This window comes from Dromiciops gliroides, chromosome 6 (assembly GCF_019393635.1).
Source record: "Dromiciops gliroides isolate mDroGli1 chromosome 6, mDroGli1.pri, whole genome shotgun sequence".
Taxonomy (NCBI): domain Eukaryota; kingdom Metazoa; phylum Chordata; class Mammalia; order Microbiotheria; family Microbiotheriidae; genus Dromiciops; species Dromiciops gliroides.
In genome coordinates this window covers 215792592-215820512 of record NC_057866.1, presented here as the reverse complement: position 1 = coordinate 215820512, position 27921 = coordinate 215792592, and the positions used below count along the sequence as shown (strand labels likewise).

At 35.5% G+C, this 27921-nt stretch overlaps 1 protein-coding gene and 1 pseudogene across 3 annotated transcripts in view; both read left to right on the top strand.

The window, feature by feature from the left end:
* Window positions 1-27921, top strand: part of LOC122731518 (bifunctional heparan sulfate N-deacetylase/N-sulfotransferase 3) — a 230118-nt gene that overhangs the window by 104944 nt on the left and 97253 nt on the right. The window lies entirely within an intron of this gene.
* LOC122731519 lies at window positions 24562-25984 on the top strand (annotated as a pseudogene).

Genomic DNA, 27921 nt, shown 5'->3' with positions numbered 1-27921 from the left:
AGGGTGAAACATATGGCTAGAAAACAGAGGGTAAATCTAAAGCCTCCCCCAACCCCAGCAGCATTGTCTGTTCTTTATAATAAAATGCAACAAAGAAAAAGAAAAAAAATCATTGGTACAGAAGCAACTTCTACTTACTGTCTTTTATTTCTGCTTGGCTTTTATTTGAGTTCAGGGTTTACATGGAGACCCGATTCAGGGCAAGAAAGAAGCTAGCAACTTGGAGAATGGCTGTTTTGTTTGGTTGTGGTTTTTTGTTGCATTATAATTATCATTGTAATCTCTATGAGGGCAGGAACTGGATTAATTTTCTTCCCCATCATCTAACACAGAGTCTAAGTAGTAGTTGTTTGTTAATGAGTAATGTGATTTTTTTTGTATATATCTGTACCACAGGCATTTTGTTTTCCTTCCCTAATTACAAGGTGAGCTTCTTCAGGGGAGGCAATTTCATTTTTCTCTTTGTCTTCCTATCATTGTGGTAGCTAAATTGTATAGTGTATAGACTGCTGGGCCTGGAGTCAGAACAACTTATCTTTCTGAGTTAAAATCTGGCCTCAGACATTTATTAGCTGTGGGACCTTGGGTGAGTCACTTTCCCCTGTTAGTCTTAGTTTCCTCATCTATAAAATGATCTGGAGAAGCAAATGGGAAGCTATTCCAGTATCTTTGCCAAGAAAGCCACAAATGGGGTCATGATGAGTTGGATATGATTGAAAAAGACTAAACAATATTCCTATCACTTAATAAAGTACCTGGAACTTAAGAAATGTTTTTGATTATTTGAAAAAATGGAAAAATGATTTTTTTCTAATTTTTATTGTGAATGTGTTGACATGTACTAATTTCATTGGTTTGTAAAAATAGGTCACACCTATTTTGTTACTATTTGCAGCTTCCAAGGCTTGTCTCCTTGGTGTCCCACTTAGGGTCACAGCAAAAAAAGGCTTTGAGCCTTTTCTGGGAGTGTCCTTGCAGCTGGCCTGATCATTCTTCTGCTAATGAAACAAAAAACACGTTACAGCCCAGAGATGGTTCAATTTGCACACACCAGCCATGCTTCTGTAAATTCTTCAGTCATTACCTTTGATATAATTGGATTATTTTTGAATATATACTTAGAAATTGGTTAACACTTATTTTTTATAATGAATCCAGGAGTGCAAACAGTGAGCATCTTTTGATTCTAAACTTAATCTCTCCCCCTCTACCTGACATACTCTTCCCCAACTCCCAGCGCTGTGCTTCTATAGAGCAATATTTCTCTCTGTGCTTCTATCATCACTCTCAGACTATGTCCCTGGCTTACACCTGCTGGGTTCACTCTATTCTAGCAGCACATCTGGCCTGCCTGTTGTTCATTTTGGCAGCATGGATGCCTCAGCTCCACATGGGAAATTGTTAACAGCTTTAATTCAGTTTTGAACATTATTTTCAGGAGCTTATTGTAGAGTGAAAAGCAAGTCTTTTCAGCAAGATAACATTTCATAATTATAGTCATTTGAAAATGTAGCTTCATAGTTTGATGAGGAAAATGTATATTGTACTGGGAAGAACGTCAAATGTGTACAGTCTGGAGAATATGGAAGCATTTGTATGAGGTGGTACACTATGTACAAAGAAGACCCAAAGAAGAGCCATGACTATGACAACATAAAAAAAGTTAAGGCAGAGAAGCAACACAATTCTGGTCAAATGTAATGATCAGTGTTAGGGTTAGATTATCAGAGTTAAAGAACCCAATTTTCCTTTCTGGAGAATGCACTTTATATTCATTCAATTAACAAGTATTTTTTCGAGAGACAATATATCACAGGTTGTTGAAGCACTAAGCCTAGAGTCTGGAAAACTTGACTAAATTGCTCCCTTTGCTTTGTACATTTTTTTTTTTTTAGTGAGGTAATTGGGGTTAAGTGACTTGACCAGGGTCATACAGCTAGTAAGTGTTAAATGGCTGAGGCCAGATTTGAACTCAGGTACTCCTGACTCCAGGACCGGTGCTCTATCCACTGCGCCACCTAGCTGCCCCGACTGTGGAAAATTTAACCTCTCTAAATCTCAGCCAACTCTCTAAGACTTGCCTACTAAGATATGCATGGTATATCTTCTGCCTTGGGGAAGTATGGTTCCACACCAATGAAATCACAGATCTTTGATGTTGACTTTGTTATGGGTATTTGTTGGGAAGGACACTAATGAAATTTTATATATATATATATATATATATATATATATATATATATATAGAGAGAGAGAGAGAGAGAGAGAGAGAGAGAGAGAGAGATGCCTTGTTATATTTGCATGCATTCATATTCTAATTTCACATGCACACACATTTAGTTAATGCAAGTTCTATGCAATTGAAGGATGTTGAGGATATACTACATGGCTTAATGAGTCATGAGACATACTGGTTTTATCCCTAATATTTGGAGTTTTCCAGATTTTGGAAAAACCCTATATATTATGGATTTACTAGACTGAACAGGGAGAAAATCTTTGCAAAAATAAAATAATTTGTCTATTTACAGCTATAGAAATGTCAGTCCTCTCAAATGAACTTTTTAAGCTAAATTCTAGAAAGTAACAAAGATACAATATTTAAAACAGGTAAAATAATTTTGTCACAAAGTACCTTGTAGCCATCAAGCAACTAGCCAATGTGTTATTGGCAGTTGTGCTAAAAATAATAAATAGTAGAATGTAGCTCTTGAGAAATATATACCCTTAACTAACAAAGGATTGTACTTTAGGGTTTCAAATTAGTATTGTAGTTTTACCTATATAAACACAACTTCAGTCAAACACATTAATTTGCATTAGTTAAAATGTAAATTACTTTTAGAGAAATTAGCACATTAGCTTATTGAATTTGAACATAAAAATTATGTCATTAAAAGTATAATTTGGAAATACATTGAAAATCATATTTGCCTAATTTATATACACAGTGTCTCAAAAAACTCAGTGTAGATTAAAGCTTCAGTAGCTTAAAACTATACCCAGTCTTTGGGGATTTGCTGTATTATGTCATTTTAATTAGCCAGTTAGAGATAGTTAAAGAAAACCTGTTATTTGCTCTTCAGGTGATCTATGTTGTATTCTTATTGGTGAGAAGTTACAAATATTAAGCTCATGAAAATTTTGGCTCAAAGTCAGTTTATATCTACCATGAGGGTTTTAGTGGGTCACATAGCCAATGGTGGCATAACTACATTAAAAGAATGTTGGTATCCAGATTGTTAGAGCCAGCATACATTGGAGAAAAAGGAATTATTCAAGTCCATGATGTCTTCAGAAATGAGTAGAAACCATCTTCATGTGAGCAAAAGGCTTACACTTTGCCTTTTTTAATGTAGTGGAAAGTGTTGGACATATAGGAAGATCAATGCTAGGGCAAGTTGGGGTTACAGACATATTCTTAGAAAGGGATCTCATGGAGTACAGGAGGAAAATGGGTCAGGGAATCAAGACATCACATCTAAGTACTGGATTTGGAGATGAGTTCAAATCTTACTTCTAGTTCCACTTACTGTGTTGAACACAGGTTCCTTATCTATAAAATGAGAGGATGGCACAGCAACATTTCTAAGATACTATATAGCTCAAATCAATATTATCCTACTCTCACTTTTTTTCTCAAGGGAAAACCAAGAATTGAAGGTCACTGAAAGAAATGAGCTTGCTTAAGCTATAGAAGAGGATAGGTTAGGGGCAGCTAGGTGACACAGTGGATAAAGTACCGGCCCTGGATTCAGGAGGACCTGAGTTCAAATTCGGCCTCACCCACTTGACACTTACTAGCTGTGTGACCCTGGGCAAGTCACTTAGCCCTCATTGCCCTGAAAAAAAAAAGGAAAAGAAAAGAATAGGTTATGGTCCAGATGCAGGGCTATCTTCTGATAGAAATATTTGACTTAATACTTTGAAGCTATAGCAGGAATTGTTGACTTGTGAGTATGTAAACTTTATTTTATGTTTTGATAACTATTTCAAAGTAATTGATTTCCTTTTAATTTTATGTATTTTTATGCATTTGAAAACATTACTGAGAAGTCTGACTTTACCAGACTGCTAAAGAAATCCGTGGCATAATAAGGTGGTAGAAGTAGGAGTAGTGGATAGAAGTTTTAGGAAACAGATATTTGCTTAAAATATATTTTTGAAAATATTTATATTGTTATGCACACATCTGAAGCAAAATATACTGTTCCTGAGTTTCTCTGTTACTTTCTTCTGAGAATTACTGGGCACTTTTTGTCACTATAGTTCATCTTTTTTATTTCACTTAATGTGCTCTAATGCAGGGATTCTCAAACACTTCAGGATCCCTTTATGCCCTGAAAAACTGTTGAGACCCATTAAAAAGCATTTGTTTGTGTGGGTTATATCTATTTGTATTTATAATAGTAGAAATGCAAATGTCACAATACTATTTTAAAACTCATTTTGAACTCACAGATTTCCTGATAGGATCTCAGGGACATCCAGGGGTCCCTGAACCACACTTTGAAAATTTCTGCCCTGGTATTTTATAGTTTTATGAAGACATTTTGATCCTTAACCCTCAAATTTTAGTATAAAAGCCTCTTCCTCTGATTTATGTGTAATTTGCCAAGTATACCCTTTGTCTTTTTGAAATTCACTTCACCCCTTAATAGAAGCCCATCATTTTGGCATTATAGACAGAGACCCACAAAAATAAAATCTTGTTCTTTCTGTAATCTATGTAGCCAGCTGTTCACTTCCTATTAATGCCTTCCACTTCCATATTCACAGACTTCAATGGGAAGAAATGAAAAATGCCACTTATCTTTCACATAATTGCAAGGGTATTGGTACTCCTTCTACTAAATACAGATTGTCACCCCTCTTATGAGATGGCCTCCAAGAATGTCTGGGGACAAAACAAAAGAAAAAACAGCCCATCACTCATCAGTCAACTGTGTGGGGATGAAATTTGAATTTAGGTTGGTTTTTAGGACAAGAGAATTGCAATCCATCGCTGGACCCATAGTAATAGTCTCATCTTTAGTCCTTCATTAATATCCAATAATAGTCTTTTTAGTCAGTCCTTCATTCCTTTATAGTAATATATAATTCAACATAAAATCTCACCCATTCTTCTTCTGTAATATCTCTTATCTGTACCCCTTGTTTTACATTCATGCCATTATCATTTGTTTCTTTTTTTCTTTTTTTTTTTTTTGCAGGGCAATGAGGGTTAAGTGACTTGCCCAGGGTCACACAGCTAGTAATTGCCAAGTGTCTGAGGCCATTTTGAACTCAGGTCCTCCTGAATCCAGGGCAAAAAACACCAAATAAAGCACCAGTTTTATCCACTGCTCCACCTAGCCGCCCCCTACCACTTAGTTTTCCCCCCTGCCATTATCATTTGTATCCAAACCTTCATCACCTCCCACTAGTTTCTGTTACTGATACTTAAATAGAACCTAGATTATTATATGCTGGGCATAATATGTGTTTCACTCAAAGTGTTTTTTAAATTGTTAGATTAAAAAAATTTTAAAAAACTTCAATTTATTATTCTCCCTATATGTTAATCCTCCATGTGAACCAAATGGGTCTGCTCATTGTTCTCAAAGTTCATTTGATGCATTCCTGTCTTCTGAACATTTGCTCATATCCTGCCTCCTCAGTAATGACATTACCCATCTTCTGTACTCATCTAAACCATTCTAGAGCTCATGTCTTTCCTGGTCCACTCAAATCCTCGCTGGTTCCTATGGTTTGACAGTTAATCATATTCTGCCTTATAAAATGCCTTTTTTTTTTTTTTTTTTGGTGAGGCAGTTGGGGTTAAGTGACTTGCCCAGGGTCACACACAGCCAGTAAGTATCAAGTGTCTGAGGCTGAATTTGAATTCAGGTCCTCCTGACTTCAAGGCCGGTACTCTAGCCACTGCACCACCTAGCTGGCCCCATAAATTGTCTTTTAATATTGAATGAATAAATGAATGAAGCAGGTATTAAGCACTTACTGTATTGCAGCAGTGTGCTAAGAACTAGGTGTACAGATATAAAGACAAAGAACTAGGTGTACAGATATAAAGTCAAAGAGCTCACAATCTAAATGGGAATACAACACATATGGAAGGTTTTAACTACAAGTCAAATGGAAAACATCCACAATCCTTTGCATGAAGTGGGAAAGTTGATATTAATTGCACTTCTTTCTTGTGATTTCCACTGATAGGACCATGTCATTTTTTCATATTAAACCATTTGACAGTGCCAAGGATTTTGGAGAAAAGAGTTTTCCTTTCTTCATCTTCACTAGCCATGGCACGACTCTAGCCCATGGCACACACCCCTTCTGTTCCTCTCTCAGGGTGCTTTACTGGTTCAGCTAGGCTGGTTTGCCTGCCCTGTGTATGGTCAGTTAGTTGACAGTTGGTGGGAAGTTTGTTTCTGTCCTCTTCTATGTAGACATTGATTTCCTAGCTGAAGGTAATGAGGGGTAGACTGGAAATAGGAATTATGGTCGAGGGGATGCTGGCACTTTCAGGGTTCCTATGTGTATCTGACTACTGTTGACAGTTGGTCATCAATTGTTGCTGGTGGTGATAAAGAAAGTGAGCCCCCTGTCCACAATGATTTCTCCCCTTTGTTATGAGTGTGGGGGCTGAGCTGAAAAACAGGTCTAGTGGTTTGGTCAGAGGGACTGCTACTTCCAAGGCTCTTGACTTCATAGTCTTGAGCTACTCTTATTAAAGTCTGGGGCTAGATAGTGGTCAGGGTGGTGGTTGTTTGAGTTTCCTGGTACAAGAGACGATAGGCATGAGAGCCCTGAGTGTGGCAAAACCTTCAAGACCATTATTCCTGCTTCCAGACTAGCTCTCACAGTAATTATCTGAGGAAGTAACTTCTGTGGAGAAAAGGACAGCCGGTCCTGCCAACTCCCAATCAACAAGTACAAAGGGCAGAAAAACCAGCCTGGCCAAACCATATATCTAGGTTTTGTAATTTATATTAGTTCAGTTATTTAGTATTTCATATACTTTATTCTCATCTTTAAGATCAGGGACCATCTATCACTGTATCATTTATAGCACTTAGCACAGAGTAGGTGCTCAATAAATACATTCTTGTTGGCTTTATCAAAGGGCAAATAGCAATGCTGCTCCCTTGCCTAACTTAGCTGTGCACCAGCAGTTGTCTCTTCCTGGGTAAATCCTTAGACTTAGAATTTCTTGATTATTTAGACTATAATCTTCTAGCCCCAGACATTATGAGCTTTCATTACTTCCCAAAAGTTCTATTTGTTATTGTTGGCAGGCAGGCAGGGGAAGGGATAAACAAAGTTCAGCACTTTAAAGTCTGACTGGTGAAAATATTTCTAGCTCTTAATCACCTGTTAATTTACATAATGTCTTTACTTTCAGCTACCTTCCTCACAAGGTTTACCATCCTGGTTGCTCTTATAAATACCACAGAGGGTAGTCAAAGTTATAACAAACACAGATCAAGATCAAATTTCTTAGTCTCTCTAGAATAAACACTTCAACAAAAATTAGTACTAGGCAGACTTAAAGATTCCTGGTCTAATCAGTCTTGTGTATTTTCAGAAAGATTAAATGTGTTTGTATGTTCCATGGGAACCTGATTTGGCTTAAGAATTGTTTACAGCTTTGTTACTACCCAGGAACCCCTTAGGTATATAACTTAATCTATATAAATGTGGAAAGGGCTGAATTAGACTAAGCCCCTCATATCTCGTTTTTAGATCTTTAGGTGCCTCTAGGCAATTTTATTTTTCATTATTTTGGACCAGTTTTTTGAAAAAAGTCTCAGAAATATATTGTTAGCCATGCATATGTAGGTCTCTTTTTAAAAAAATTAATGCAAACTTGGTGACTAATTTACCTGACCATTCTGGTTGTTTAAAAGTCATCCTAGGACATGTAATATATGAGTGTTTATATGGCTTTCTTAAGCCTTCTAAAAAAGGGCACCTTTTGTTAAATGCTTCTGAGACAAACAGATTTCTAAAGGAATGAAAACACTTGAAAAATACTGAAAGGAACACCATTATAAAGAGATGTAGATAACAGGAAGACCTACTTGAAATAAATCACATACCTTTTAAAGTTTTTTTTTTAAATCAGCAAAACCTTTCCCAAATCATACTTTTTATTTAGTTTACAAATGAAAAAACAAGTTTAAAAGATGATACATAATATATCTATGTGTCTCTTACATTTTCTCTCATACTCTCTCCCCCTCTCCTACTTCCATGCCTATGAATTCAAATGCCTGTGTTTTTTTTTTATTTTGCGACTATGTTTTTAAATATATATACACATGTAAGTGTATATACATACACATATAAGTGTATATATTCATATATATATATATATGAATCACTTTTCAGCAGTATTCATGTGTACATGAAACAGACAGACAGAAACAGAAAGAAGTAAGAGTTAGTAAGAAATAAGGAGGGAAGAAAGTGAGATTTGGAGGTTGGGCAGGGCAACAGTAATTTGACTTTTACTTTAAAGTCCTAAAGCATTATGTTCCTTTCTCTCACCACAGTCTCTTTATAGCTTATCTATATTCATTTTCCCATACCCCAGAAACTGCATTTTATATGCATAAGGATCTACAATCAACTCTGACCATTCCCACCCTTTTGTCCACACTAGACTTTATGGTCAGTCAGCTGAAATGGTGTCATCATCACATAGATTCTTATATTTTTGTTTTTGTTTTTTGCCCATTGCTCAGTGTAGCAATACTTGACTAATAAATGATTCCTACCACACATTTTCATCCTTATCTTTAGTTTTGTAGGATATTATGACCCACTATCCCTCTGACGTGAACTTTTCCATCCATACTTAGAACTCAAGCCTCCCTGATTTTTGAAGGGATCTAGTTTATACATTAAACATTTCTTTCTCTAGGAACTTCCTGTCCCCCAATTCTTTCCCTCTGATGAAACATATTTTGGTTCTGTTCATATTGAAACAACTGCATTTAACTCTGTTTCATTTAACCTTGTTTCTCATTATTTTTGTTGTTATTCATTTGTTTCAGTCATGTCTGACTTTTCCTGATCCCATTTGGGGTTTTCTTGGCAAAGATACTATAATACCTAGTTATTTCCTCCTCTGGCTCATTTTATGGATAAGGAATTAAAGCAAACAGGGGTAAGTGACTTACCCAGGGTCACACAGCTAGTCTGAAGCTGGATTTGAACTTGTGAAGACAAGTCTTTCTGAATCTAAGTGCCACTTAGCTTTCCTGTTTCTTCTTGTTCCATCTTCTATTCCCTATTACTTCACCTTTCTTGCGTATGTTTTTCTTTCTTTAAATCTGTGAAATGTTGATTTTTATCCCCATCCATATCTTAGAACTTTTCATTTGAGATCTGCCAATGTCTTCCTTAATGACAAATCCATTGGACATTTATTTCTTTGTCCTTATTTTCCTTGACTTTTCTGATTTGTTTGAAATTATTTATCACTCTCTTCTTCACTGAAATTGTTTTCCTCTTTTGCCTTCCATAACATAACATAACTTTGAAATGTCCATGTTGGTTATATCACCCAAAACTTTATTTGCCATATGGTTCCCATGGTTTGAGTGAGAATCATGTTTAATTGATTTATTTACTTCAATGAATAATTGCTTAATAAATCAATGACTCATTGCCTAAAAGAAAAAAAATGTCAGGAAATAGTAACTATGTTGGCTCATGTCATCATGTAAATTTTCTCTTGTTTCTTATCTCTCAATTGAGGATATTCCCCAAGATTTAATCAGTAGCCGTCCACTTTATTCTCTGACTTCGCTCCCTTGGAGAGCTAATTAGTTCTCCTACCTTTAACTTCTACACTGTTGAACACTCTCATACTGACACATTCATCTATTGGACTTTCTACTTGAGCACTCCACAGTCAAAGCAAAGTCATTATAGGCAAAACCAAACTCAAAATTTTCTTCTAAGACATTTTTCTCATACCAGCTTCTCTATCTCTATAAATGACAACATCATTTTACTAGTTCTAAGGTCAAAAATCCTAGAGTACTATGTGACTTCTACCTCCCCTTCATTTTTGTAACCTCAATTTTTCCTAATTTTGCTTCCTTCAGAGTACTTTTCTTGTACTCATCTTTTTTCATCTTCATGCAATATTGATATGTTCCTAGTTCTGACCCTCATCAATTTACAGCATATTTTTAATATATCTCTCCTTTACTAAAGATTCTTCAGTGATGTCAACTTTCTATTGACTGAAGTCTAAACTTCTCTCTCTTACTCAAGGCCCTCTATATCAAGAATTCCTATTATTGGTCAGCACAGACCTTTTCCTTTTGTCCAACATGTTTAATCATTGGTTCCTGAGCACACTATCTCAAAATCTACATTTGGGTCTTTGTTAATGTTATTTACAAAACTTAGAATATGCTCTTATTTTGCTCCCACCAGTCCAAACTTCAAGGTCCTTCAAGGCATCTATCAAATATTACTACTTACTCAATTGTTGTAAACGTCACTTATCTCTCCCTTTGTGGTAATTCCTAGAGAACTTTTATGCGAGGCACACAATTTCACATGTAATTAAATATTCTCTTATTTTGGGCCATAGTTATCTTATATGCTTTTGGTGCATTACTTTTTTTAGAAAAATTTAAGTTATATTTACATGTACAGAAATCTATTTAAATCCCTTCTGGCTATATCTTATTGAAAAAATCTTTGTAACAAATATGCATATCTGGCAAAACAAGTTATATCATTTACCATGTTCAAAAAATTCTATATACTGAAACCATCATTTATCAGGAAGTACTTAGCATGCTTCATCATCTGGCCTATGGATGATCATTTTTTTTACATCATTGTTATCTAATACATTGTGATGGTTCTTCTCATTTAATCATTCATAAATTTATAAAACATCTTCCAAATTGTTTTTCTAATATTGAAATACTATGCATTGTTCTTCTGGTTCTACTTGCTTCACTCTTCACATAGTTCATAATTCTTTTCATATCTCTTGAAAATCATCTTTCTTCGTTTCTTTATCCCAATAGTTCTGTAAGGGGCTAAGATTCTAGCTAGTCTGTCTAAAATATCTAATGAGTGGTCACCAATAAATTGTAAGCTTTAGAAAGAGTTAGATTTTTAAGCATTTATTAATAAGAATAAGAATTTGGTGAAAAGAAAGAGAAAGGCCTAGATTCATCTATCTATTAAAGGGCGAGCACTCCCTTCTCCCCCTGAGTCCTGAGGAAAGAGAGCAAGAGCTAGTCTCACCCCTTCTTCCTCCCACAAGCAAATGTCACTTCCTGATGCCAAAGAAAAGACACATGGCTTGCTCTCAGGGGTCTTCTCATGGTGGAGCTTTCCTACAGTAGCTCTCCAGCAGGTGGTGTCATTCCAATTGTTACAGTACTCTATCGCATCCATATACTATAATTTGTTCAACCATTCCCCAATTGATGGGCATGTCTTTAGCTTCCACAGTTTGGTCCCACCAAAAGAAATGCTAAAAATATTTGTGAACAAGTAGGACATTTCCTTATTTTCTTTATCTTTTTGAGTATAGACCTAGCGGTAGTGTGACTGGATCAAAGATCCAGTTACTTCTAAGTAACTTTTTGTACCAAATTGCTGTCCAGAATGGTTGTGCCAATTAACAAGTCCACCAACAATACATCAATGTGTCTGTTTTTCTATATCACATCCAGTATTTGTGATTTTCCTTTTGTATCATCTTTGCCAATCTGATGAGCATGGGGTGGAACCTCAGAATTGCTTTAATTTAGGTCTATTTCATCAATCTGATTGTAAATGACAAGGGAGGATCATTGTCTTCTCCTTTTGCTGTATCTCCTGTTCATTGTTATTTTCCACTGTGCTTAGCACAGTTCTAAGCACTCAAGAAAACTTACTGATTGATTTCTGAAGGACAAATGGCTGGGATTCCCATATACCTCATTAGGACTTAATGCATCTAAATATATTCCCTTCATGTTACTGTGCAGTGGTTCATGCAAAAATACTTGGAATGTCCCTATTTATTTATCATCTAAACTATCATCCGATGTGTAAGTCCCATGGTCTGAGAATAGTGTTCAATAAATCAATTTAGCACAATGAGTGAGTGCTCAATAAATCAATGACTCACTTACAGAAAAAATTGGCAGAAACTGGTCTCTATTTTGGCTAACAGTCATTTAATTAAGATGGATTAAACCTAGATCTCACATTACTATCTTACCCTTAGGGATTGTCTCTTCAATTCAGAATTTTTTAAATATACTTTGTCAAAAAAGGATATTGCAGACTTTTGTTATGCATTTGATCTACTGAATCATTGAAATAAGGTAGAAGAGATGATTCTTTAGTTGATCTGCTATAATGCCTTCCTCTAATTTATCAGTAACTAAATTTTGGGTGAGCATCAGTATAAAAGAAATTGTGCAAGTCTCTGTGTATAATAATGGGAAGTATAAGATACAGGCCCCTATGTGAAATTTAGTATGTAGATGGGTATATGGGATAGCTAAATTAAAATTACAACAACAAGAAAGCAATAAATATTAAGAGGCAAATGACTATTATAGATTACAAGGGCTATGAGAGTACACAGGATAAAGATGTTACTATAGAATCAAAGGAATTATAGTTAAGATGGGATTTAATATGGGCCTTGGAGAATGGTTAGGTTTCAGGGTAAGCAAAAAGTAGGGAGGAAGACTTTTTAAAAGGAGGAGTTTTACTATGTTATTTCCTTCAAATTATTGTTTTCTGTTAATTCAAGCAGATTAGTGCCATTAGGGATGACATCCATATAGATTCTATCTCTTTCTATAGTATGGTTATAGTATCTTGGTTAATGTATTATGTATAACTGTTTAATATTTTATAACTACAGTAATAACTAAGAGGCAGTGTGCTTTGAAGGATTGAATTATATGCGTGGAGTCAGTAAAATATAGATTAAACTCTGACCTCAAGATTTTCTAACTGTAAGTACTACGCAAATCATTTAATCTCTACGTAAATCATAAGATTTTCTTGCTCTTATCTTTTAAATCATCTATCAGTCAATCATCAAGTATTAGTTAAGTGCCTACTGTGAACTAAGAGGCTGAGGGGATAGAACACTGAGCCTGTTTTCAGGAAGACTTGGGTTCAAATCTGGCCTCAAACACTTACTATATGTGTAACCCTGGGTTAATCACCTAAACTGTTTGTCTTAATCCACTGGAGAAAGAAATGGCAAACCAGTCCCATATCTTTTCTAAGAAAATCCCATGGACAGTATTAGTGTACTATGTTCCATGGAGTCATAGAGTTGGACACAACTGAACAACAAAAACCATGAACTAAGCACTGTGCTAGGCTATGGGATGCAGAGACAAATGTGAAGTAGTACCTGCCCTTGGGGAGCATACAACCTAGCCAGAGAGATACCATGGACACACATAGGTATATATAAGTAGAAATTATTGGTTGCAACTGTGAGAGGGAGTTCCCCAAGTAGGAATTTTCTACACTGAATTATAAGTATTTCTTTTGTTTGTATAATATTAACTGGAACTTACCTAGTATGTTAAAGTTGGTGAAAATTTTAATCACCAATCAATAACATTTATTAAGGACTTACTCTATGCCAAGCACTATGCTAAGCACTGCAGGTACAAAGGGAGGCAAAAAAGTTCCTGTCTCAAGAAGCTCACGATTATCTCTTTGGAGGTTCACAAATACCTTGTTAGGAAGGTAAGACAGGAAATGTCATCTCCATTTTACTGGTGAAAAACTGAGACTAAGAGAAATCTAGTGACTTGTCCAGAGTCACACATCTTCTGTGTCAGAAATAGGTTGAACCCAGGCCTTCCTGACTCCAAGCAATGTATTCATTATGCCATGCCATTTCTTTCTAACACATAGATAATGTTATCAGCTCATTCACTTTGTGCTTGCATATGTAAATCTATGTATTTGATACAATTATCCCATCAGCCAGCCCTTATTTATTTAGGATCAGTCCCTTAACTTGACATCAGCTATTGTCAATATAGTTTCATAGGCAAATTAGCTTTACTTTGAATTTGGGAAATTTATTAATTAATTTGACCTATTAAGTTCTATTGATTTTAATTCAGACCATAATATTGCAATGATGCTTCATCCTTCAAGATACTGACAACTTTGGTGTATTGACAACCCTTATCACACCAAATGTAATGCAGTGAGAAGCACATTGGGGTTTAGAGCTGGTACATCTGGGCTTCAAACCCAGCTTTGGCCAACATTCACTTGCTGTGTGACTTTGGTTAACTCACAATTTCTCTAAGTCTTAGTTTCTTCACATGTGTAATGAAGGAGTCAGACACATGATTTTTAAGATATGTCACTTTCAAACTTTATAAGCAGATTTTTCACTCTATAATTTATTTTTAAATGAAATCATGTATCAATCTAAAAACCTAATACTTTCAATCTGACAGCTTTTCCAAATTCCACACTTAGCTTCCATGCAAAATTCTTGCTAATTCCATATTCCGTTGCTATTAGTATCTCATCAAAACCACAGTTTCCAAATAATATCATGTGGTCTCTTTGATTCCCTGAAGATAACTCCAAGGAAAATATATGGGAAGAGAAGGATGTAATCAGAGTGATAAGAACTCAGAAGTTTGATGAATAGAGCAAATAATGACCATGAATTAGAAGCATAGATCTGAAGTTGAACAGAACCATATGCTCTTAAAAAAGAGAAAGTGTAGGAAATACTACAGAACTTAAGGAAAACTGATGGAATGAAAAGATAAAGAAAGATTATATCTCTCCATAAATTTATACAGATATCAATAGGATTTGTGGTGGAATTGTGGATGCAGATAACATTTTACCAAGATTATTGAGGATTAGGATTTGTGCAAAGCTATGTTAAGGGAGCCCTATTAAATTTAAGATATGTCATGATTGATTTTTCTACCCGTAATAAGAATTTATTTTTCAAGAAGAAATCTTAATGTTTGGCATGAGTTTTTAAGGTACAATTAGACTACAATATAGCACATATATACATATATTATAATGATATAGATCTATGCTTCTACTAGCTCTATTCAAGTACCTAAGTCCTTATCACTGTGATTATAAATCCTTGTATTTATATCCATATATTTTCAATCAAGTTATCTTTGGAGAATTAAAAAGACTATGTGATATTATTTGGAAACTGTGACTTTGATGAGATACTAATAGCAGCTGGTATTAGCAACATGATAGCTAAATATTATATATATACATATATATAGAGAGAGATGATATAGATTAGCTTCATATGTAGCTTCATATGAAAAGCAAATTATAGGCTCTACATTATTCTTTAGGGTTTCCTTTATCAAAATCAGAGTGATGAATTTTTATAAAAGAAAGGGAAGAATACATTTCAGTATTCAAAGTTTAAATTCCACTGTCTTGTGCTACAGAGACATGGAATTTGGAACATAATAGGGCCTATTATGAACACATAGCTAATGAAACTAGTATACAAAGATGCTTCTATTTTCTACCGAGAGTAAATCCTTCCTGATTTATTCCTTATCCATCTATAAATCATTACTATGCCATCTCATCTCATAAGTCCATTATTTCTACCTGTGACCAAAGAGTTTTGTCATTGGACCAGCTCCACATGTCCTTGGTTTTCAAAGTGAAAGCATGAGTCCTTGGTTTGCCAATCTAGTATATGAATACCTCCATTTTCTTCTTTGCATTACGTGATTGGCACTTTTAAATTTAGCAATGTGTCAGTCTCTGTATATTTTTACTACAGTTTTTCATTCAGTATATACTCCCAGAGGATAACTGTATCTTTTCTCTTTAATTCTTCTGAGTTATTTTAGCTTGTTCTCTTTAGTTGATGTCATTAACTAGCATTCAGTTCTATCATAGACAAATTTTTCATCTTCAACCTAAGTTCTACAAAAAGTAATGAGGTTTTTGTTATGTTGATACTATTAAAAGTTTCTATTCTTCTGCTACAGTGGATTATTTTAGAGTGTTTTCTGAAAGAATACTAAATTGGAAGGAGAACTGGCATCTAGTCCTGGCTTTGCCCTTAAATAACTTAGAAAAGAAAATGGGCAAGTTACCTAATTTTCTGAGCCTTTATTAATCACCATAAAAAAGTGAGTTAGAATAAATGAACAGCTTTCTAGCTTTAAGATTCTATACATTGCAAATTTACTGACTTAATTTCAATGCTTGTTGATTGATTTGCTCTTTATCTTGACAAAGCCTTCCAGTAAAATATTTGTTATGCATTATTTTTCTTGATAGTAGTTACTTCAGACAAAGATGTATATTATAATGAAGTATAATTCTAAGTAGCACATTATTGCCAATAGTTTTGTCCAGAGATAAGTATATTAAATTGTGATGGTAGTAACGAGGCCACTTTTTTTGCCTTTCTCTTACACAAACGTGTTAGCCTGATATTGTATTTTTGAAACTTTAATAATTTCCCCTTTCCAATTATGGTAACAAAGGAAGGGTACTAAAAAGCATGGGGTTCCAATTTGTTTAATTTAGTTCAACAGTGAAACTCTCTACTGCACCAGTGGTTCCTTTTTATCTACTTAGAGATATATTCTGGGTTTCTTGATACTTATTAAGAAAAAAAAAGTCTTCTCTTAACTTATCCAGCCTATCCAGCCACTTCCCCATTTCTCCTTCTCTTTATTTTTAAACTTCTTGAAAAAGTTGTTTACACTTAATGCTTCAATTTCCTTATTACTCATTGCTTCTCAATCCCTGACAATTCAACTTAAGTTTCTTTTTCTCTATTAAAAACCATTATCTCAAAAATCACCAATGACTTTCTATTTGCCAAACCCAATGTCTATTTTAGTGCTTATCCACTTTATCTTCTCTGTTTCTTTTTGGCATTGTTGACTAGCTCCTCATACTAAGTGCTCTCTCCAACATTAGTTTCAGATACAACATTATCTTGGCTCTCACTCATCTTATTAATTATATATATCTGTTCTGCCTCTATTCTCTCCCTTTTCTGTTATCCTTTATATTCTGCTGCCCAAATAATTGATTCTTTTTTTAAAAAAAATTAAAACAACTCTTGTTTTGCATGTGAGTTACATCTTTTTCATGAAAAATGTAAGAAACAAACCACATACTTTGCTCTTTATCTCGGGTTTGTGTTGACAATGCATTAGGATAAATCAGGGTTATAGAACTGTATCTCATTAATTTGTAAAATGTTGAACATTTAGAAATCAATCACCAGCTTAAATTCTCTACTTAAGAATTGCATTTTTCCTTCCTCTAAATCAGTGGTCTCTATTTTTTATTATGTACATTTATTGAGAAATACATATTTAAATAATAAATGGACAAAGAAGCATAAATTGATGAGTAAATAATGAATTAATGAGCAAACAAATGAATACATAAGGGAGTAAATAAGTAAATTAAAGTGCATTAATAAATAATCAGGCCCACACTGATATGTGTATATTTATTTATTAATTACATACCATACATGTACAATTACACTAATAATTATATGCATACAAATTAATTTTCTAGAAATTATAGATATTAAAAAGTTAGAAGTAAATATGAAATAACAATTGACACTGGGGAAAGTCCATAGGAAGTCACCAGAATTTTATAATTTAGCTAAATCTCTTCAATAGTTAGGTGGAGGAAGATAAAGAGGAAGGATATTCAAGGCAAGAACAAATAGGAGGCTAATTATCAAGTGGTCCTTTGGTGCATAAATAGCTTCTTTCTGACTGCTTGCTGTATATATTATAATATTGCTATATCATATACCTATTATATGTGTATATTATGTTTTGTATGTATGTATGTATGTCAGTCATGGAAGCTCTAGATTATGGCTGTAACATTACTGCTACTGTTCCTTTGGCGATCTCTTTCAGGTTGTCATTGGATTCTTTATAATTTCACTTTAATCCATTGGTTCTAATAGGTTTGATCAGTTTTCATGTATAACTTTTTTCAATAAAGGGTGCCTATGCTCTTTTTCTTAAAATCATGGTTTTCAATGAGTCCAATGACTCTCAATTATTTCTCTGAGACATATTTTATAGTTCAGTTGCTTTGGCTATCAGAAAGCTTACATTTTCCTTAGTTTTTTTTTTAAATCTTTTTTCTTTGTTCTAATATTTCTTGCTTTATCATGGGATCATTGATTTATGTTTTGTATATTCTAAATTTCAAGGAATGCATTACTGGTTCAGGTTTATCATTTTCTTGTCTAAGCTATTTATTTTGCTTCTAATTGTTTCATCAATTTTTTAAATCATTTGCTTCATTTCTTCTAGCTATTCATTTAGTTCTTATGGAAAGTTAACTTCTCCCCAGAGCCTCTGCTGGTCATTGTTATGTAATTATTCTGTCCTTTCTTTAGGAAGGATCTATAGTTGCAATAATTGTTTTTAATGGGATTTTTTTTTGTTCAGTCATGGTTTTTCAGAGAGTCCAATGCCTTTTTTTTTTTCTGGGGCAATGGGACTAAAGTCAGGGTCACACAGCTAGGTAGTGTCAAGTGTCTGAGGCCAGATTTTAACTCAGGTCCTCCTGAATCCATGGCTGGTGCTTTAGTTGCAATAATTTTTGACAGATGTTGGTGCGTTCTTTATTTACCAATTTCTCCAGCTTTATTTCCTGGGTTAGGCCCTTGTTCCAAGGTAAGGCTTTCCCTTCTTGCTGTGCTTTTGAAAAGGGTCATTAACTCTACTTGGACTCTCCATGAGGTACTTGGGTTCTTGCTCTGATTACCACCCACCCCCTTCCCCAGATTGTTGACGTTCACAATACTGTATCTTCAGGGCCTTCTATGGTTCTATTGACCTTGGATCTGTCCTGGTGGAAAAAGGTGGTGGAGGTTCTTAAATATTCCTCTGTAAAGAATTACACTCTTACACACAGTCTAATTAGAATTAAAGTAGTCCTTTATTTGACACTAGAGAAAGTGACTGAGGGATCAAATATTTTACCCTCGGGGGAGAAGGTAGTTCTGAAACATCCTCTTCCCAGAACATAAGGAAGGCAAAAACTTTTATAGAGGATAGATGGAGTGACCACCTGAAAAAGGAAAATTTCTTTTGGGGGTGGGGTAGAGAAAGCTTGGATGCTTGTCATATTCCTGAGAGTCAGGAGGATTTTTTTTTTTTTATGATGGTCCTGACTTCTGGGGTTTTCCCTGTCTCCTAGCTCTGGTCAAGTAGTAGCCAAGCCTAACTGATTTTCCTATTATATAATTTTATCTCCCTTTCTTAGATGTGTCTGTCCTGATATCTACTTGGCCAGTCTAAACTTTAATAGTCCTTTGATTTCTCCTGTCAGTTCTGTTATCTGGTCATCTTTGGTTTTGCTTCTCATAAGAGAAACTTCCTCTGACTTATCCTAGGCCCATGTGAGATCCAAGGGCCTAGTTAATATGTCTTGACTCCAGATCTGTAGATCCAGACTGGGTTTTGTTCCCTAGTTCTGGTCATTGCTAGTCTTTAACACTTCTAATATTCTTCCCTTTGGGTTTTCTGAACATTTTCTGAGGGAAGCCCTCTCATAATTTCCTTAAGGCACAAAGCTTTTCAGACTACATATGTCTCTGGTAGTTTCTGGTCATTTGGGAAGGCTATACTCTGTTGTCACTAATGTCCCTTCCCCGCGCTCCCCCCCCCCCATACACACATATTGTCTTCTTACTTTCCATTTTGTGGCTAAGCTCTTCTGAAGTTGAGGAGTGGTGAGAGGTGAGAAGAAGTTAATGTAGTTACTCATATATATTTTGATTTCTCTTTGGTCTGGTATGAAAATCAGGGTTTTACTTGAATCGTTATAAAGCATTGCTTCAGAAAGCTATCTAATTTGAAAGTCACATTATAGTTTTGTACCCTAAATTGTGAAGGATCACAACTATTTTCTATCTTTTCCTCTACTTTATCATGAGAACACTTTACCAGAAACCCTGACTTGTCATTGTCAAAGCCTCTCCTGGAGACACTATGCTGTCTTGAAACCTCTACCACTGTTATGTCCATAGTTGTGTCTTCCACAGGGACCTGCTTCTTATAGTCTCCCCTGTTAAAGTTCTTGATGTGTCCTCTTTCAGAGCTCCACCCCTCTCCCTCGAACACTGAGATCAAATTTTCTATTGACAAATAAAAACTAGGATACCTATTGGAATTTGGTTTTAAATAAATTTACTATTTTTAGATCCTTGGGGAAAGTATCAATTTAAAAAAATGTAGTTTATTTGTAATGATTTTTGCACTTCTGACAACTTGTTCTCTGGATTTCTCTAGCTCCTTCCCATCAGTCTTCTCATTCTTAAGAAAACTCCACCCTGAGGCCCACTTTAAGAATTGCTGAGTAACTAGGCTGGACCAATATTTTTAAGAGTTATTCCAGTCATGCTTACTTCACTTCTTGTTCTACTCTATGAACTTTTTCACTAACTTGTCAGCACCCTTGATCCCATCCCCCCCCCCCCACCTCTCTCTCAGGGTAATGAGAGTTAAATGACTTGCCCAGGGTCACACAACTAATAAGTGTCAAGAGTCTGAGGCCGGATTTGAACTCAGGTCCTCCTAAATCCAGGGCCGTTGTTTTATCCACTGTGCCACCTTGGTGCCCCTAGTTATTCTCTTCTATCCCTACTTTCCTCCAACCTCCATCCTGCTTTTCATCTCCTTTTTTATAATTTGTAAATGTCATAATAATGTAAACTCCTTGAGGGAAGGACTGTGTTCTTTCCAATGTGTAATTTCGGCACTTAGGAATGTTTTTTTCACTCTATAATCTGTCTTTTTATATATCATCTCTCTCTCTCTCTCTCTCTCTCTCTCTCTCTCTCTCTCTCTCTCTCAATCTATCTATTTTATTTATCTACCTATCTATCCATCTATCCATCTATAGAATTCATTATATTTTATTATATACAGCTTCTAATTACCTATTCTGAATATTTCAGTCTCCTTTCCCCTTATCACATCTCCCCTTACCAAGTATACCACAGATTATTTTTAATGGAATAATGTACAAAAAAGGGAAAAAAAGCAAGTGAATAAATAAAAGGAAAACCCATGGCCTACAGAGATGTCACTTCAAAAATAATATAATATAATCTGAAGCTGACTTTTTAATAATTTGAATGAATAAATCATTAAACATTTATTGTCTTCAGCACACTCTTCTAAGCCTGGGGAGTGCAAATAGTAAAGCAAGAGAGTATTTATGTTCAAGGGACTTATGGGATAATGGGGGACATAAAACATATTGAAGGTTACAGCTGCCAGTCAGATGGAAAGAACCAATAGTCTTTAGGATCTGGTAGCAAAGCAGATAGATGGTAATACTTCTTTAATTTCATTTCCACTGAAATAATAATATAATTTTATAATGTTGAACCATTTGACATTGTCAAAGTCTTTGGAGGCAGAAATTTTCCTTTCTGTGTCTTTAATACATGTAACACTTTTAGGAACAATTGCCAGACTGCATCTCCACAGTTAAGTTAATATTTCCCCAAATGGATCATAATTAACAAACAGAAAGGTTTTTTTCTTGAAATGTTTAAATTTTCAACTTAAATTCACAGTAGGATCAGATGTTCAGACACAGTGAATTACCACTGTTCTTTAAAAACACAGCTAAAGACAATGAACCCTATTAGATGAAAGCGGAAAGTGTCTCCAAATTATATTATAATCCTTATTATAAAATACATTTTTTCATTTGCAGTGTCAAACATTTGTTTAACTCAGTAGTTTTGTGTTTCTTTTAATTATATTTGTTTGCATGTTTGCTAATCTGTGAAATATGGAAATAGGCAATGAGGCTTTGAGTCATTAGTGAAAATTAAAAGGTTCTGTTGCACAGAGAGATTGAAATGGAAACAATCATTAAAAATAAAATGCCATCCTTAATTACTAACAATAGTTTAACAAAGAAAGATTATCAAGGATAATGATAAACATTAATGATTTATTCAGTAATAGGATTCATTGTGCTGGTTATAATAGCTGAATACTGATGTTTTTTCCTATGGAGAAATATTTATAGGATGTTATTATCTAGGAAGTGCAACATCCCTTTTTTGTTGTTTTGCTATAATTAAAATTGCATTGTATTTCTCTCCCTATTGCAGAGACATCTGAATGTATAATTTAGGAAACCCTTTGTTACATTCTTGTAATATATCAAGAGATAATAATAATAGAGGGAATTAATATTTTACATGTAAATGGTACTTAGCACTACAGAAATCAAAATATTTTCCAAGTATTAGTTAGCCAAGTTTCACAGTAATATTAACTTATAAGCTCTTTTAGGTTTTCATTGTGTTTTCCATAAAACAAATTTGTGAGATAGATATTAGTATTGGAATTCTTGGTCTATCATTTTTCATTTTACAATTGAGAAACTGAGTATTGAGGAGATTGATCACAGTCACACAAATTATACGAGATGGAGGATTCAAACCCAAATCTCCTGATGCCAAGGCCAGTATTTTTTCAATAACTTCACACTGTGAGATAATTCATACAAATGAATCGTCAAATGGGCTGGCTTAAAAAAAAAAAAAAGCACCCAAGAAATCACAAAATGAAATGAGGTCCCTAGTCTCTAGTAATATGCAAAGCATTTAAGTCAAGGTGATTTTACAGTAACATTATTGCCCATTTCCTCCACTAGGAATATCTGGGGATAGGTTTCAGGGTACTTGATTCTATTATATTGTTTTCATTTACAGATCACTGAATTATATGATGTGATATTTTAAAGGTAAAAATTCTTTTTTTTCAGTTAAATGAATAAAATGTGTCTGATTTTGTATTGTTAGATGTCTCAAGGAGCAATCAGTAATATATAAGAATACAATAACATTTTCCACACATGATATTTTTGCTTCCTAAATTGCCCCCTTTCATCCTGGTTCAGCTTTTTATCCCCCTTTATTAATTAGCTAAATTTGATATTCATTCTACTCATTCATTCATTTACTTATCTGTTTATTGATTGATTTAATGAAACACAAATTCATAAATCTTGGAATTAATCTTTGACATATCTTTTCCAAATATATTTCCATCAACTCTTGATTATTCACAGACCTATGATACATGTTGAATTTTGGCAGAGCTATAATAACTGCTAAATGAAACTTATCTAGATTGTGGCAGCAGGGAAAGAGGACTGCATTTGCCATGGAAGCTTAAGAGAAATCAATTTCCCTAAAAGAGTGTTGGAATAAAATTCTCTAAGTAGACCAAAAGGGGTTCAGCAGTGAAGTTATATTCATTTCCATCTTCTGATTGAGGGCTAGAGAAAGGTGAGAAATGTTCATAGTCTGGTAATAGCAAACAAAATAGAAAACATGTATAATCTCCCTGCTTCTTGTATTTTTAATAAATTTATTATTATTATTATTATTATTTTGCAATTAATGAAACATATTTCCTCTCTCAACCTTCCTTTCCCCACTGGAACAAAAGGAAAGGGAAATAAAATAAAATAAAAACACTCACAACAAATATGCATAATCAAGCAAAACAAATCCCTGCATTTTCACTTCTAGATATTGAAAAATGTTTGTGTGGGAAGAGGGGAATTAGCAAATTTGGCTAGTTCATTTTATTTTATTATTATTTTTTTTGGCAGGGCAGTGGGGGTTAAGTGACTTGCCCAGGGTCACACAGCTAGTAAGTGTCAAGTGTTTGAGGCCGGATTTGAACTCAGGTACTCCTGAATTCAGGGCTGGTGCTTTATCTACTGCGCCACCTAGCCGCCCCTGGCTAGTTCATTTTAAAGGAAGCACACTTATGTCCCATTTTTGGCCAGTACTCTTTAAGCTGTATTCCTGAATGCATGCTTGGCCCCTTTAACAACTTAAAATGAGTTTGATGTTTCTTTAGTTCTATAAGAACTACCTGTATTTTTAGTAACTTTGAACTCCAAGTCTGTTGTGAAGAATTTCCTCCTTCCCTTTCTCCATACTCTTTCATATTTCTCATAAAGATCTCTAGAAGGTGATAATGGCTATGCTCCCTTCTTTTTTTGTGATTGGAGCCCCATAGTTTTCATTGAGTACGTTATGACTGCAATATACTTTGTATTTGTTATACAATACTATGTTCCACCATCCTTAGAACACCAAATTAATTTAAATGCTTTAAATTAAGTTTAAAGAATAAAAACTCCATGGAAAATAAGAGTTTAAAAGCTCCAGTGGTTCTAATTTTTAGATAGAGCTATAAATGTTTTGGATAATGGCTTTGCATTGGTGCATAAGCATTAGCAGACAACTTTTTTCAATGGGGAAAAATACTAAATTTTGACCAGAGTCTGCCGAGAGGTAGCCGAGAAGGAATAATCCGTGTGGGAGCATGACAGATGGTTGCCATCCCCCTGCTACAAAAAGTGAGATGAAGAGACTGCGACCCAGGGAGATGAACTGATTCACACAGGACCATGAAAGTTAATAAGGAAGATGCACCTCAAAATCCTTCGAGAATGAATGGGTCAGACAAGACCCCCTATGACTATGACCTAATTATCATTGGAGGGGGCTCAGGAGGCCTGGCCACTGCTAAGGAGGCCACCAAATATGGCAAGAAAACCATGGTGTTGGATTTTGTTACTCCGACTCTGCTTGGAAATAGATGGGGTCTTGGAGAGACGTGTGTGAACATAAGCTGCATACCCAAGCAACTCATGCACCAGGCTACTCTATCGGGGCAGGCCCTGCGAGACTGCCAAACTTATGGGTGGCAAGTAGAGGAAGAAATCAAATATAACTGGCAAAGAATGACAGAAGCCGTCCAGAGTTTACATTGGCTCTCTGAACTGGAGAGAACAAGGTCACCTAGGAGAATGCTTATGGAGAGTTTGTGGGCCTCCACAACATTAAGGCGACCAATAACAAGGGCAAAGGAAAGTTCTATACAGTGGAGAGGTTCCTCATTGCCACTGGTGAAAGACCACGCTACCTGGGCATCCCTGGAGACAAAGAATATTGCATCAGCAGTGATGACCTTTTCTCCTTCTGCCCAGGAAAGATGCTGGTGGCCTACATAGCCCTGGAATGTGCTGGGTTTCTGGCTGGCATTGATTTGGATGTCACAGTGATGGTTTGGTCTATTCTCCTGAGAGAGTTTGACCAAGACATGGCCAACAAAATTGGGGACCACATGGAGGAGCATGGCATCAAATTAATAGGCACTTTGTGCCTATTAAGATTGAGCAGATTGAAGAAGGCATGCCCGGCAAAATCAGGGTGGTGGCTCAATCCAACAATGGCAAGGAGACCATTGAGGACGAGTACAATACGGTGCTGCTAGCAATAGGATGAGATTAATACACAAGAAAAATTGGATTGGAAATAGTCAGGGTGGAGATCAATGAAAAGACATGGAAAATACCTGTCACTGATGAGGAACAGACCAATGTACCTTAGATCTATGCAATTGGGGATGTCTTAGAAGGCAAGCTGGAACTGCCACTAGTTGCCATCCAGGATGTGGTTCAAATGTAAAATGTGACTACGACAATATCCCCACCACTGTGTATCCCAATGGAATACAAGGCTTGTGGTCTCTCTGAAGAGAAAGCCATTTAGAAATTTGGAGTAGAAAACATAGAGCTCTACCATAGCTACTTTTAGCCACTGGAATAGACCATTGCATCAAGAGATAGCAATAAATGTTACACCAAAATCATCGGCCATGTCAAAGACAACAAGCATTTTGTGGGTTTCCACATCCTGGGTCCAAATTCAGGTGAAGTCACTCAGGGCTTTGCTGTGGCCCTCAAGTGTGAGTTGACCAAAGAGTAGCTGGACAACACCATTGGAATCCACCCAGTGTGTGCAGAGATATATACAATGCTGTCTGTGACTAAATGCTCAGGGGGAAGCATCCTGCAGGCAGGTTGCTGAGCGTAAGCCTCAGTGTTGTTGCTGCCGCCTTCAGCAACTCCAGATCTCATCATGTTACTTCATTTTCTCAGCTAGAGAAAAACCTTAAGCGAATCCACCATTGAGTCTCTCCATATCTCTCCTGACACCAGAAGGGAGAGGATGCTCAAACACTGGGATTCATCTGTATGTAGTGGTGCCTGGAGAAGGCGGTTAGCAAAACACTGGGATGATCGCAGCTCATCTGGAACTGATGTCAAGTGGTGTGTCCGACAGATGCTTTAATGAAGTCACTGCCTAAAGCTCGTCTCATGGTGGGCAGTGACCGAAGAGCCACATTCATCAGTTTTATCCAGACTTTTTTGCGTTGTTTTTTTTTTTTGTTGTTGTTTTCAGTGAAGAATGTCCTCCAGTCTATAATGCCTGCTTTTGAAGCATAGAGTGATTATCTAGGATCCTCCCAATGAGGCCCTTCTCCCTTTGCTGCATGGGAACACATGCATCGGCAGACTTCCATCAACAAAGGTGTGCCCTTCAAAGAAGAGACTTTTGTTGTTGTTTATGAGCATTTTGGAAAAAATAAAATTGATAATGTGAAACATTAAATAATACTTATATTCATCTTGAAAACCATACTAAATTTTGAATTGGACATCTAGGATTTAAATACCAATTCCATCACTTGTATACTGTATCAGTTAATAAATATTTATTAAATGTCAACTGTGTGCCAGAACTGTACTAAGCATTAGGGATATGAAGAATGGCAGAAGATCATCCCTGACCTCAAGTGGCTAGTAATCTTCCCCATTGGGGGAAGACAACATACAAACGAAAATTTAAAAAGCAGGGTTCTAAAAGGTACCTTGCAGGGACAGATGATGGAGCAATCTGGAAGAATGCAGTCAAAATTAAGTGGGAAATGAAGAGATAACTGGCCTGGGTATCCTCCTTAAATGGAGAATCTAGAGAAGTTTTCCACTCTTCAGAGGGAGTAGCCCAGAGACAAAGAGTTCAGAGAAGTGAACTTTTTTCATAATAGGTTTCCATTGGAATTTACTGGACCGGAGAATGATGTGGTTCTAACCTGTTAATATGAATATATGGATCACCTGGATTTGATGGAGGTACCTTATTATCCAAAAGTATTTTTTATGAAACCCTGGATGAATAGGATTAATAGGAGTAATGTTCTTCAACTGAACTCCAAACTGGACCCGAATAGCTAGCAGATAAAAGACTCTACCTAGTGACTTCTTTTCCCTCAGGATAGTAAGTCCCTATCTTATGGTAACATGTGGGCATCCCCATCCTTGCTAAACCCTTTTTTATTTGGAATCCTGTAATCTTATCGTGATGCTTCAGTATTTATTCCATACTTGTTATAACTTAAATTGTTAAACTTCCTTTGCTTCCGTATCATAGTATTTAAACTGACAATGCCCTGTAATCAGTGGACAAAAACAAAACAAAACATATACCCTCAGAAATAGGGAGTCTCTGAGATCTCTTCTTAAGAGGAGAGTCTCCACAAGATCATGTGTTATATTTCTTCTTGGGACAAAATATTAAATTGATATTATGATTTTTCTGCCTGTCTCTAATCTGATTTATAGGAGGATGGGTATCATGTTCTCTGATCTGGTTAGTAGAAGATTTGGTTTGTCTTTGTAGTCGATATTATAATTTATCTGTTCTGTTTATTAATTTTGTAGGAGAGATTAAAGATTATTTCTCTGTTCTGTTTGTAGGAGACATGCAGATACAAAAATATATTTTAATATTCAACAAACCATACTTTAGGAAAATCAGTATTTTAACTGTGTGGAGGAAGAATTGGAGTAGGGGAATATTGGAAGCTAATTAAGACCAACTAATGAGACCAATTAAGAGACTATTGTAATAGTCCAGGTAGGAGGGATCTGAACTTGTTATCTATAGAAGTAAATAGAATGGGC